The following is a 13,037-nucleotide window of genomic DNA, read 5'->3' as shown; positions in this document are numbered from 1 at the left end:
TGAATTACAGAACAGAACAGGGTCTCAAATTTAGAAAACCAACTTATGCTTGCTTAAGGGGAAAGGTGAGTTGGGGTGCTGCATAAAACCAGAGATTGAAATGAGCACAGATAAAGTTCCTTAAGCCAAATATGGAATAGACAAGAGCTACTCCTTGCTCAACGAAATGGACTCAACACCGCATATTAAACGCCTAAGAATGTACCTGACTAGTAAGTATCTTAAAACCTATGGATTGCTATGTCTCCGAAAGAGAATCAAGCATGTGTACAGGGGCATAAACGCAGCAGTGATAGGATTGGAGAGGTTCGGTGAGCAAATGAAGACCCTTTGAAGTCATATTGCATGGTACCCATTCCACAGGTTTCAACTCCCAGGTTTAAGGTATTCTTCCTTCAGCTATAACATGCATGTGGAACCTAGAGTATGATCAACCATGTGATCGGGAGACGTGTTCAAATATGTCTCAGTTTTCCTCCCCTGGTACTCGGGTGCAACATTCCAGACGCTTTACTAACACTCTCCCCACTTGGAGAGTCAGTCCTTTAACCTCCTGTTTGGCCCAGTTTGCAATTTCTGCGGAAGATGAACAGGAATAGCGAGAACCAATGAGAGGCTAGCTGGAGGTGTCTGGACGGGCAAATTTAACTCTCATTTCCCACCAGGAAGAGGAATTAACCAAAGGCTCAGCGTGCCGTGCCGGAACCAGATTAGGGCCTGAAGCCATCCTGCGGTGTTGCGGCCAGCTCACAAGAAAGCGAGTTGAAGAAAGGAGCTCAGGGGCACTGTAATTCACAAACCTGCAGAGTTATAAATGACAGCTATCGTCCAAAAATAGACTGAAGTAAGGCTGCCAAGAGGACTTGAAAGCGGGGCAGAATTGCAGGAAACCGATTTCAGGAGGTAGACTGGAATTGCATTGAAAGCATAGGAAAAGAGGCAGAACGTCCACAATGATGCACTTGGCCAAAAAGGGCGTATGCGTTTTTTCCTGAATATATTCAGGAAAAAACGCATACGCCCTTTTTGGCCAACCAAGCAAGCTTGCAAAGGAAATCTGCACTACAATGAAGTCTCACTTCCCCCCGGTCAAAAGGGCCATCTGAAAAAAGTGTAAAATCCAGAAAGGCAGGACAGGCCATGGAGAACTGGGAGCCTTGTTATGCTGATGGGCGGGATGTAAATTGCCAACAGACACTCGGGAGAAGTGTATGGTGTTTCCTGAAACATCTAAAAAACAAAGCAACAGAGCCTAGGGCACTTCCACTTATGGTCCTATAGCTTAGGGAAATTAAAATCAAAAAGACACAGCCACCCCAAAGTTTGGGACGGCTCTGTTTACAAGAACCTCGTTTACAGTACAAGTTCAACATCGCAGAAAGTGAAAAATGGATAAAGAAGTTGTGGTATTTACTTACAAAGCAATATCACTCAGCAATGAAATCTATGTCATCAGGCCCTTAGCAGCACAATGAGTGGATTCAGGTATGATGATTCTAACTGAAATAAGTCACACAGAAAAAGAAACATCATAAGATATCAGTAATACACGGAATGTAAACTTGGCTACACAGGAACTGAATTACAGAACAGAACAGGGTCTCAAATTTAGAAAACCAACTTATGCTTGCTTAAGGGGAAAGGTGAGTTGGGGTGCTGCATAAAACCAGAGATTGAAATGAGCACAGATAAAGTTCCTTAAGCCAAATATGGAATAGACAAGAGCTACTCCTTGCTCAACGAAATGGACTCAACACATATTAAACGCCTAAGAATGTACCTGACTAGTAAGTATCTTAAAACCTATGGATTGCTATGTCTCCGAAAGAGAATCAAGCATGTGTACAGGGGCATAAACGCAGCAGTGATAGGATTGGAGAGGTTCGGTGAGCAAATGAAGACCCTTGAAGTCATATTGCATGGTGCCCATTCCATCAACTTCCAGGTTTAAGGTTTCTTCCTTCAGCTAAAACATGCATGTGGAACCAGAGTATGATCAACCATGTGATCGGGAGACGTGTTCAAATATGTCTCAGTTTTCTCCCCGGTACCGGGTGCAACATTCGGGACGCTTTACTAACACTCTAAGCTCGAGCTGAGTCTGTTTAACCTCCTGTTTGGCCCAGTTTGCAATTTCTGCGGAAGATGAACAGGAATAGCGAGAACCAATGAGAATCTGGAGGACCTCTGGACGGGCAGATTTAACTCTCATTTCCCACCAGGAAGAGGAATTACCAAAGGCTCAGGTGCCGTGCCGGAACCAGATTAGGGCTCTGAAGCCATCCTGCGGTTTGCGGCCAGTTCCTTGGTGAAAAGCTCAGGGGCACTGTGAACAAACCTGCCGGTTATAAATGACAGCTATCGTCCAAAAATAGACTGAAGTAAGGCTGGAGGACTTGAAAGCGGGGCAGAATTGCAGGAAACCGATTTCAGGAGGTAGACTGGAATTGCATTGAAAGCATAGGAAAAGAGGCAGAACGTCCACAATGATGCACTTGGCCCTTTTTGGCCAACCAAGCAAGCTTGCAAAGGAAATCTGCACTACAATGAAGTCTCACTTCCCCCCGGTCAAAAGGGCCATCTGAAAAAAGTGTAAAATCCAGAAAGGCAGGACAGGCCATGGAGAACTGGGAGCCTTGTTATGCTGATGGGCGGGATGTAAATTGCCAAAGACACTCGGGAGAAGTGTATGGTGTTTCCTGAAACATCTAAAAAACAAAGCAACAGAGCCTAAGGCACTTCCACTTATGGTCCTATAGCTTAGGGAAATTTAAATTCTCACCCACCCAAAGTTTGGAACGGCTCTGTTTACAAGAACCTCGTTTACAGTACAAGTTCAACATCGCAGAAAGTGAAAAATGGATAAAGAAAAACCCCAACACGGAGAAGCTACACGACGCCCCGGATCTACCGAAGGCGATTTATCCTGACCCGCAGTCCGATTTGCTTCTTTTGGATTCCCCACCCCCTTATCCTCCGGCCCCGAATCCCCTACCACCTAGAGGACCCCCAGCTCCACTGCCCTCGGCACCAAGGGAACCATCCATGATGGAAGAAGAAAGGGGTCCCTCAGTGGGCACTAGGAGCCGGAGGGCAATCTCCCCGGACTCCACTGCCCTACCTCTTAGAGAATATGGCCCCCCCCGATGGCCAAGGGAATAGACCTCTCCAATATTGGCCCTTTTCCTCTGCAGATCTTTATAATTGAAAAATGCATAACCCAACTTTTTCCGAAAATCCACAGGCCCTTACCGCTTTAATAGAATCTCTTGTTTTCTCCCACCAGCCCACATGGGATGATTGTCAGCAGCTGCTCCAGACTCTCCTAACGACTGAGGAGAGGCAACGGGTTCTTTTAGAAGCCAGAAAAAAAATGTATTAGGCGCCAATGGGCAACCTACCCAGCTGCCTAACGAGATTGATGCTGGTTTCCCACTCGTCAGGCCAAACTGGGATTTCAATGCCCCGGAAGGTAGGGAGCGCCTGAAAATGTATCGCCAGGCTCTGGTGGCGGGTCTCCATGGAGCGGCCAGACGGCCCACTAATTTGGCTAAGGTAAGGGAAGTAACTCAGGGGCCCCAGGAATCGCCAACTGTGTTCCTGGAACGTTTAATGGAAGCCTTTAGACGCTTTACCCCTTATGATCCAACTTCGGAGGGACATAGGGCTACTATAGCAATGGCTTTCATAAATCAAGCGGCCCCTGATATTAAGAAGAAATTACAGAGGCTAGATGGCTTGCAGGGATTTTCGCTTCAGGAGTTAGTAAAAGAGGCAGATAAAGTATGTAACAAAAGAGAAACAGAGGAAGAGAAGGAAGAAAGAAAGCAGAAAGAGCAGGAAGCCCGTGAAATAAGACGGGATAAGAGACAGGAGAGGAATTTAAGTAAGATACTGGCCACTGTGGTTGGAGGAAGAAATATAGGGGATAGAAATAGGCAGGAAGGGCGAACGGCAGACAGAAGGCGGCCATTAGACAAGGACCAATGTGCCTACTGTAAAGAAAAAGGACATTGGGCGAGAGAATGCCCTAAGAAAAAGAATGGAGGAAGGCCAACCAAAAACAAAATCTTAACATTGGAAGAAGAAGACTAGGAAAGTCAGGGCTCGAACCCTCTCCCCGAGCCCCGGGTAACTCTTAAAGTGGAGGGGGAACCTGTTCAATTTTTGGTAGATACCGGAGCCCAGCACTCCGTCCTTCTCCACTCAAAAGGTCCTATCTCAGCTAAAAGGTCATGGGTACAAGGAGCCACTGGGAATAAATATTCATGGACCACACGAAGGACAGTAGATCTTGGGATTGGACGAGTAACCCATTCATTTTTGATTATTCCGGAATGCCCCTATCCTTTGCTGGGAAGAGATTTACTCTCCAAAGTAGGGGCTCAAATCCACTTTCAGCCAGAAGGTCCCACCATAACTGATAATAAGGGAAGGTTACTTCAGATATTGACTATGAAATTAGAAGATGAATATAAATTATACGAGCAGCCTTCATCCTCACGAGTTAATGTTACTGATTGGGTAACTCGGTTCCCTCAAGCCTGGGCAGAAACTGCCGGAATGGGGATGGCCAAAAATCGGCCCCCGGTGCTAGTGGAACTCAAGGCAACTGCCACCCCAATAACGGTCCGTCAATACCCCATGAGTAGAGAAGCCAAAGACGGTATCCGTCCCCATATACAGAGGCTACTAGACTTGGGCATCTTAATAAGATGTCAATCAGCATGGAACACCCCTCTCCTGCCGGTAAAGAAACCAGGAACAAATGATTATCGGCCGGTGCAGGATCTACGAGAGGTAAACAAACGGGTGGCAGACCTCCACCCCACAGTTCCAAACCCTTACAACCTCCTGAGCACTCTTCCACCTCAACATACGTGGTATACTGTTTTGGACCTTAAAGATGCTTTTTTCTGTTTAAGACTCTCCCCCCTGAGCCAACCCTACTTTGCCTTCGAATGGAAAGATCCAACATCGGGAATGTCTGGTCAGCTGACATGGACACGGCTACCTCAGGGATTTAAGAACTCCCCGACCATCTTTGATGAAGCCCTCCATCAGGATTTGGCATTATATAGAGAATCAAATCCCCAGGTAACATTACTCCAATACGTTGATGATATTTTATTAGCTGCTGAGACCCAAGAAGATTGTATCAAGGGTACTGAAAAACTGTTAACGGAACTTGGAACCCTGGGATATAGAGCCTCAGCCAAGAAAGCACAAATATGCCAACAACAGGTTAGTTACCTGGGGTATCTATTAAAAGGGGGGCAAAGATGGCTCACGGAGAGCAGAAAGGATACGGTGGCCCAAATTCCGGCTCCCAAAAACGCCAGGCAGGTTAGAGAATTTTTGGGGACAGCTGGATTCTGTAGACTATGGATTCCAGGGTTTGCTGAGCTGGCAGCCCCATTGTACCCCCTAACCAAAAACAGCACTCCTTTCGTTTGGGGCGATAAGGAACAACGGGCTTTTGACCAAATCAAACGAGCTTTACTTTCAGCTCCAGCCCTAGGACTGCCAGATGTAACCAAACCTTTTCATTTATATGTGGCCGAAAATAAGGGCATTGCAAAAGGAGTATTGACTCAGAAATTGGGTCCCTGGAATCGCCCAGTTGTTTATTTGTCAAAAAAATTGGACCCTGTGGCATCAGGATGGCCCACCTGTTTAAAGATAATCGCTGCAGTGGCCGTTCTAGTCAAAGATGCTGACAAACTAACTTTAGGACAAAATCTAACGATAACAGCTCCTCATGCCCTGGAAAATGTAGTCCGTCAACCACCGGATAGGTGGCTAACTAATGCCAGGATAACCCATTACCAAACCCTGTTGCTAAACTCAGACCGCATCAAGTTTGCTCCAGCCACAGGACTCAATCCAGCCACCTTGCTACCTGATCCTGACTTGGAAGGCTCCACCATCATACATGATTGTCAGGAAGTACTAGCCGCAGCACATGGCAGTAGGCCAGATCTGATGGACCTGCCCCTCCCTGATGCTGATTTCACCTGGTTCACGGATGGGAGCAGTTTCCTGGAGGAAGGTAAGCGTCGAACTGGGGCAGCCGTGGTAGACGGAAAACAAGTCATATGGGCAGCGGCACTACCACAAGGGACCTCAGCCCAACGAGCTGAATTAATTGCCCTGACGAGGGCATTAGAGATGGCAGAGAATAAAAAAGTAAACATCTACACAGACAGTAGATATGCGTTTGCTACCGCTCATATCCACGGTGCCATTTACCAACAGAGGGCTACTAACTTCAGGTGGCAAAGAAATTAAAAACAAAGACGAAATCGTGGCTTTGTTGACTGCACTCATGCTTCCTACTAAAGTCAGTATCATCCACTGCCCTGGACATCAAAAAGGAAATACCCCAATAATTAGGGGAAATAATATGGCTGACCAAGTGGCCCGAGAAATAGCATCGGGAGAAGTCATTTTAGGACTGTCAGATAAAGTTCCTGAAAAACCAGGCCGCGATGAAGAAATCATCCCGGCCACAACAAAAGGAACTTTGTCCCCTCAGCAAGCAGAATCCATGTTACAACAGATGCACAGATGGACACATTTGGGGACTAAAAAGATGGTAGCCTTGTTACAAAAAGCCGGGTACGAAACCCCTGGAATGACAAAATTAGCTGAACAAATTGTGCAGGAATGCGTCCCATGTCAACAGGTAAATGCTCACAAAGGGAAACTTGAAACTGGAAAGAGACTCAGGGGGGACCGCCCAGGAACTTACTGGGAAGTGGACTTTACCGAAGTGCGTCCTGGAAGGTACGGTAATAAATACCTTTTAGTTTTTGTAGACACTTTTTCAGGATGGATAGAGGCTTTCCCAACAAAGAAAGAAACAGCTGCTGTAGTAGCCAAGAAGATTTTAGAAGAAATTTTTCCTCGATTTGGAGCATCAAAGGTAATAGGGTCTGATAATGGTCCAGCCTTCGTCGCCCAGGTAAGTCAGGATGTGGCCAGATATTTGGGGACTGATTGGAAATTACATTGTGCCTATAGACCCCAAAGTTTAGGTCAGGTAGAAAGAATGAATAGGACTCTAAAAGAGACCCTAACTAAATTGTCCTTGGAGACTGGCGGTACCGATTGGACGGTGCTCCTTCCTTTGGCCCTATTCCGGGTTAGAAATACACCTTCCTGATACCATCTTACTCCTTTTGAAATATTATATGGTGCCCCGCCTCCCCTCCTCACTTTAGGAAAAGAAATAAAACCTGATTGTCAAAATAACACTGACTTATATGCTAGGCTACTGGGACTCCAATTGGTCCAGAAAGAAATATGGTCCCAACTCGCCAAGGCCTACCAACCGGGAACACCGGGAGAAACTCATCCTTTCCAAGTCAGAGACTCCGTATACGTCCGTTGGCATCGAACCCAGACGTTGGAACCCCGATGGAAAGGACCATACACCGTCCTCCTCACCACCCCAACGGCCATAAAAGTGGACGGCATCGCTGCCTGGATCCATGCTTCACATGTGAAGGCTGCACCAGCGACGGCATCATCAGGATGGCGGGCCCAAAGAACCGACAACCCGCTCAAACTCAAGCTTCTACGAACCTAAGACTTATAATTTTGGTTTTACTGCCTTTACTGACTGTAAGTGATTTTAGCCCTCACCTCCCCCAACGTTTAACTTGGCAGGTAATTTCTCAGACTGGAGATGTAACCTGGTCCATTAGTCATACTGCACCCCCCTGGACCTGGTGGCCAGATCTTTTTCCTGATGTTTGTAAATTGGCTATAGGAGCACCTTATTGGGATACAGAAGATTCTCATGATATGAACACTGCCCCTTCCAAAGTTTCGGAAACTGATTGGTTTGGGCCGGGTTGCAAAAATGCAGGCAAAAGAATGATGCTTGGTATCCTCACTTTCTACGTATGCCCCGGGTTCCACCGCCCTTGATCTCTGAATTATAAATGTGGTGGAACTGAAAACTTTTATTGCAAAAGCTGGGGATGTGAAACTACCGGGGATACTAATTGGAAACCCACCTCAACTTGGGATTTTATTACTGTAACGGCTAATTATTCTCATAATGAGGATACCGGACACCGGAGTAAATGTTCAGGATGGTGTCATCCCCTTAAAATTTCCTTTAGTAATCCCGGAAAAAGAGATAAAAAATGGATAAATGGTCATTCTTGGGGCGTTAGATTTTACGTGAGGGGATATGATTTAGGAATATTAATGACCCTTAAGCTAAAGATTGAGCCTCCTGCTCCTATATCAATAGGCCCAAATCCCATACTTGGCCCCCCTTTGCTTCCCCCGGCCCCTTCAACTACGTCAACAAAGAATGAGACTAATGAAACCTGGATCCAAAGAACCCACAGTTAAGCCTGGGACTCCTCAGGATAGGATGCTTTCTTTGGTGCAGGCAGCCTTTACGGTTCTCAATGCTACAAACCCAGAGGCTACAAAATCATGTTGGCTTTGCTATGCTGCCCCTCCCCCTTATTATGATGCTATAAGATATAGCTCCAACTATACTAATTCTACCTCCTCAGACCAATGTCGATGGAAGCAAGAAGGGAACAGTAAATTAACCCTGTCCTCGGTTTTTGGAAATGGTACTTGTATAGGAACAGCTCCCCAGTCCCATAGACACCTTTGTCATGATTTTAGCCTCCCTTCAGGCTCAGGATATCTTGTACCTCCTCAAGATGGATGGTGGACATGTAACACGGGGCTCACCCCTTGTGTCTCTTTAGAGGTTCTTAATACTTCAGCTGACTTTTGTGTGTTAGTGCAATTAGTCCCTAGACTTATCTACCATTCAGACTCATCCTTTTTAGATGAATATGTAGAAAAAACAAAAAAACAAAAGAGAACCTGTAACCCTCACATCGGCTGTCCTTCTAGGACTAGGAATATCTGCCGGGATAGGAACAGGAACCACAGCCCTCATACAACAACCCCAGCATTATGCAAGTTTAAGACAGGCTGTAGACATCGACCTTCGAGCATTAGAAAGTTCCATAACTCAACTAAAGGAATCACTCACCTCACTTTCAGGAATGGTGTTGCAGCCTAGATTTGCTGTTTCTTAAGGAAGGGGGATTATGCGCCGCTCTAAAAGAATAATGTTGCTTTTATATTGATCATTCAGGAACCATTACCAAAACCATGGATAAACTAAGGGAACGCTTAGATAAAAGGCAAAGGGAGAGAGAGAATGAAAAAGGATGGTTTCAATCATGGTTTGATAAGTCCCCCTGGTTTACCACCTTAATCTCTACTCTGTTGGGACCTCTCATTGTTTTATTGTTGATTTTAACTTTTGGACCATGTGTTCTAAATCGCTTGATAGCATTTATTAGAGAACGTATCAGTACTGTACAAGTTCTAATGTTAAGACAACAGTACCAAAGTTTACGAACAGAAGGTTGAGATTCCATGATTGGAATCAATAGTCACAAGAAAAAGGGGGGAATGTGGGACTCGAGGGACATTGTTCCAGCTAATGATTAAGAACTCTCCAGACAATAGGGGCTTCTTAGACAATGGGTGAATTTCCAGGATGTCCGGCCCCCTTCCGAGAAGGAGGGAGATAACAAAATGTAAAAAAGGTGTCTGTCAAAGACCAATCAGGCAGCTGGGGACAAGTTCCCTCTCTGGTCCGAGCCTAAGCCGGGACCAATCAGCAGGAGAACACAACCAAATCTATAATTTACATACGGGGAAGTGGGAACCTATAAAACTGACATATTCGCGCCCGAAAGGGTTCCTTCTTCGACCTCCTGCGTGAGGACCAAGGAACCCCGGTGCACCGGCCTTCAATAAACCTCTTGCGTTTTGCATCGACTTCCGACTCTTGTTGTTTCCTGGGCGAGTCGAAACTCCTAGGAGACCGCGCAGGTCTAACAATTCTAACTGAAATAAGTCACACAGAAAAAGAAACATCATAAGATATCAGTAATACATGGAATGTAAACTTGGCTACACAGGAACTGAATTACAGAACAGAACAGGGTCTCAAATTTAGAAAACCAACTTATGCTTGCTTAAGGGTAAAGGTGAGTTGGGGTGCTGCATAAAACCAGAGATTGAAATGAGCACAGATAAAGTTCCTTAAGCCAAATATGGAATAGACAAGAGCTACTCCTTGCTCAACGAAATGGACTCAACACCGCATATTAAACGCCTAAGAATGTACCTGACTAGTAAGTATCTTAAAACCTATGGATTGCCATGTCTCCAAAAGAGAATCAAGCATGTGTACAGGGGCATAAACGCAGCAGTGATAGGATTGGAGAGGTTCGGTGAGCAAATGAAGACCCTTTGAAGTCATATTGCATGGTACCCATTCCACGGGTTTCAACTACCCAGGTTTAAGGTATTCTTCCTTCAGCTAAAACATGCATGTGGAACCTAGAGTATGATCAACCATGTGATCGGGAGACGTGTTCAAATATGTCTCAGTTTTCCTCCCCTGGTACTCGGGTGCAACATTCCAGACGCTTTACTAACACTCTCCCCACTTGGAGAGTCAGTCCCTTTAACCTCCTGTTTGGCCCAGTTTGCAATTTCTGCGGAAGATGAACAGGAATAGCGAGAACCAATGAGAGGCTAGCTGGAGGTGTCTGGACGGGCAAATTTAACTCTCATTTCCCACCAGGAAGAGGAATTAACCAAAGGCTCAGCGTGCCGTACCAGAACCAGATTAGGGCCTGAAGCCATCCTGCGGTGTTGCGGCCAGGTCACAAGAAAGCGAGTTGAAGAAAGGAGCTCAGGGGCACTGTAATTCACAAACCTGCAGAGTTATAAATGACAGCTATCATCCAAAAATATACTGAAGTAAGGCTGCAAGAGGACTTGAAAGCGGGGCAGAATTGCAGGAAACCGATTTCAGGAGGTAGACTGGAATTGCATTGAAAGCATAGGAAAAGAGGCAGAACGTCCACAATGATGCACTTGGCCAAAAAGGGCGTATGCGTTTTTTCCTGAATATATTCAGGAAAAAACACATACGCCCTTTTTGGCCAACCAAGCAAGCTTGCAAAGGAAATCTGCACTACAATGAAGTCTCACTTCCCCCCGGTCAAAAGGGCCATCTGAAAAAAGTGTAAAATCCAGAAAGGCACGACAGGCCATGGAGAACTGGGAGCCTTGTTATGCTGATGGGCGGGATGTAAATTGCCAACAGACACTCGGGAGAAGTGTATGGTGTTTCCTGAAACATCTAAAAAACAAAGCAACAGAGCCTAGGGCACTGCCACTTATGGTCCTATAGCTTAGGGAAATTAAAATCAAAAAGACACAGCCACCCCAAAGTTTGGAACGGCTCTGTTTACAAGAACCTCGTTTACAGTACAAGTTCAACATCGCAGAAAGTGAAAAATGGATAAAGAAGTTGTGGTATTCACTTACAAAGCAATATCACTCAGCAATGAAATCTAAGTCATCAGGCCCTTAGCAGCACAATGAGTGGATTCAGGTATGATGATTCTAACTGAAATAAGTCACACAGAAAAAGAAACATCATAAGATATCAGTAATACACGGAATGTAAACTTGGCTACACAGGAACTGAATTACAGAACAGAACAGGGTCTCAAATTTAGAAAAACAACTTATGCTTGCTTAAGGGTAAAGGTGAGTTGGGGTGCTGCATAAAACCAGAGATTGAAATGAGCACAGATAAAGTTCCTTAAGCCAAATATGGAATAGACAAGAGCTACTCCTTGCTCAACGAAATGGACTCAACACCGCATATTAAACGCCTAAGAATGTACCTGACTAGTAAGTATCTTAAAACCTATGGATTGCTATGTCTCCGAAAGAGAATCAAGCATGTGTACAGGGGCATAAACGCAGCAGTGATAGGATTGGAGAGGTTCGGTGAGCAAATGAAGACCCTTTGAAGTCATATTGCATGGTACCCATTCCACGGGTTTCAACTACCCAGGTTTAAGGTATTCTTCCTTCAGCTAAAACATGCATGTGGAACCTAGAGTATGATCAACCATGTGATCGGGAGACGTGTTCAAATATGTCTCAGTTTTCCTCCCCTGGTACTCGGGTGCAACATTCCAGACGCTTTACTAACACTCTCCCCACTTGGAGAGTCAGTCCCTTTAACCTCCTGTTTGGCCCAGTTTGCAATTTCTGCGGAAGATGAACACGAATAGCGGGAACCAATGAGAGGCTAGCTGGAGGTGTCTGAACGGGCAAATTTAACTCTCATTTCCCACCAGGAAGAGGAATTAACCAAAGGCTCAGCATGCCGGGCCGGAACCAGATTAGGGCCTGAAGCCATCCTGCGGTGTTGCGGCCAGGTCACAAGAAAGCGAGTTGAAGAAAGGAGCTCAGGGGCACTGTAATTCACAAACCTGCAGAGTTATAAATGACAGCTATCGTCCAAAAATAGACTGAAGTAAGGCTGCCAAGAGGACTTGAAAGCGGCGCAGAATTGCAGGAAACCGATTTCAGGAGGTAGACTGGAATTGCATTGAAAGCATAGGAAAAGAGGCAGACCGTCCACAATGATGCACTTGGCCAAAAAGGGCGTATGCGTTTTTTCCTGAATATATTCAGGAAAAAACGCATACGCCCTTTTTGGCCAACCAAGCAAGCTTGCAAAGGAAATCTGCACTACAATGAAGTCTCACTTCCCCCCGGTCAAAAGGGCCATCTGAAAATAGTGTAAAATCCAGAAAGGCAGGACAGGCCATGGAGAACTGGGAGCCTTGTTATGCTGATGGGCGGGATGTAAATTGCCAACAACCACTCGGGAGAAGTGTATGGTATTTCCTGAAACATCTAAAAAACAAAGCAACAGAACCTAGGGCACTTCCACTTATGGTCCTATAGCTTAGGGCAATTAAAATCAAAAAGACACAGCCACCCCAAAGTTTGGAACGGCTCTGTTTACAAGAACCTCGTTTACAGTACAAGTTCAACATCGCAGAAAGTGAAAAATGGATAAAGAAGTTGTGGTATTTACTTACAAAGCAATATCACTCAGCAATGAAATCTGTGTCATCAGGCCCTTAGCAGCA

The 13,037-nt window shown here is 45.5% G+C and overlaps 1 long non-coding RNA gene across 1 annotated transcript; it reads left to right on the top strand.

Annotated features, from left to right (window-relative positions):
• Nucleotides 1-2,869: 2,869 nt before the first annotated feature.
• Nucleotides 2,870-9,840, top strand: LOC141277724 (uncharacterized). Its single transcript, XR_012329485.1, has 2 exons — nucleotides 2,870-5,244; nucleotides 5,852-9,840. It is a non-coding gene; the product is annotated as an uncharacterized lncRNA (long non-coding RNA).
• Nucleotides 9,841-13,037: the final 3,197 nt, after the last annotated feature.

The sequence above is a fragment of the Tursiops truncatus genome, unplaced genomic scaffold (genome assembly GCF_011762595.2).
Source record: "Tursiops truncatus isolate mTurTru1 unplaced genomic scaffold, mTurTru1.mat.Y mat_scaffold_136_arrow_ctg1, whole genome shotgun sequence".
In the NCBI taxonomy this organism is placed as follows: Eukaryota; Metazoa; Chordata; class Mammalia; order Artiodactyla; family Delphinidae; genus Tursiops; species Tursiops truncatus.
This window is presented reverse-complemented; position numbering and strand designations above follow the sequence as displayed.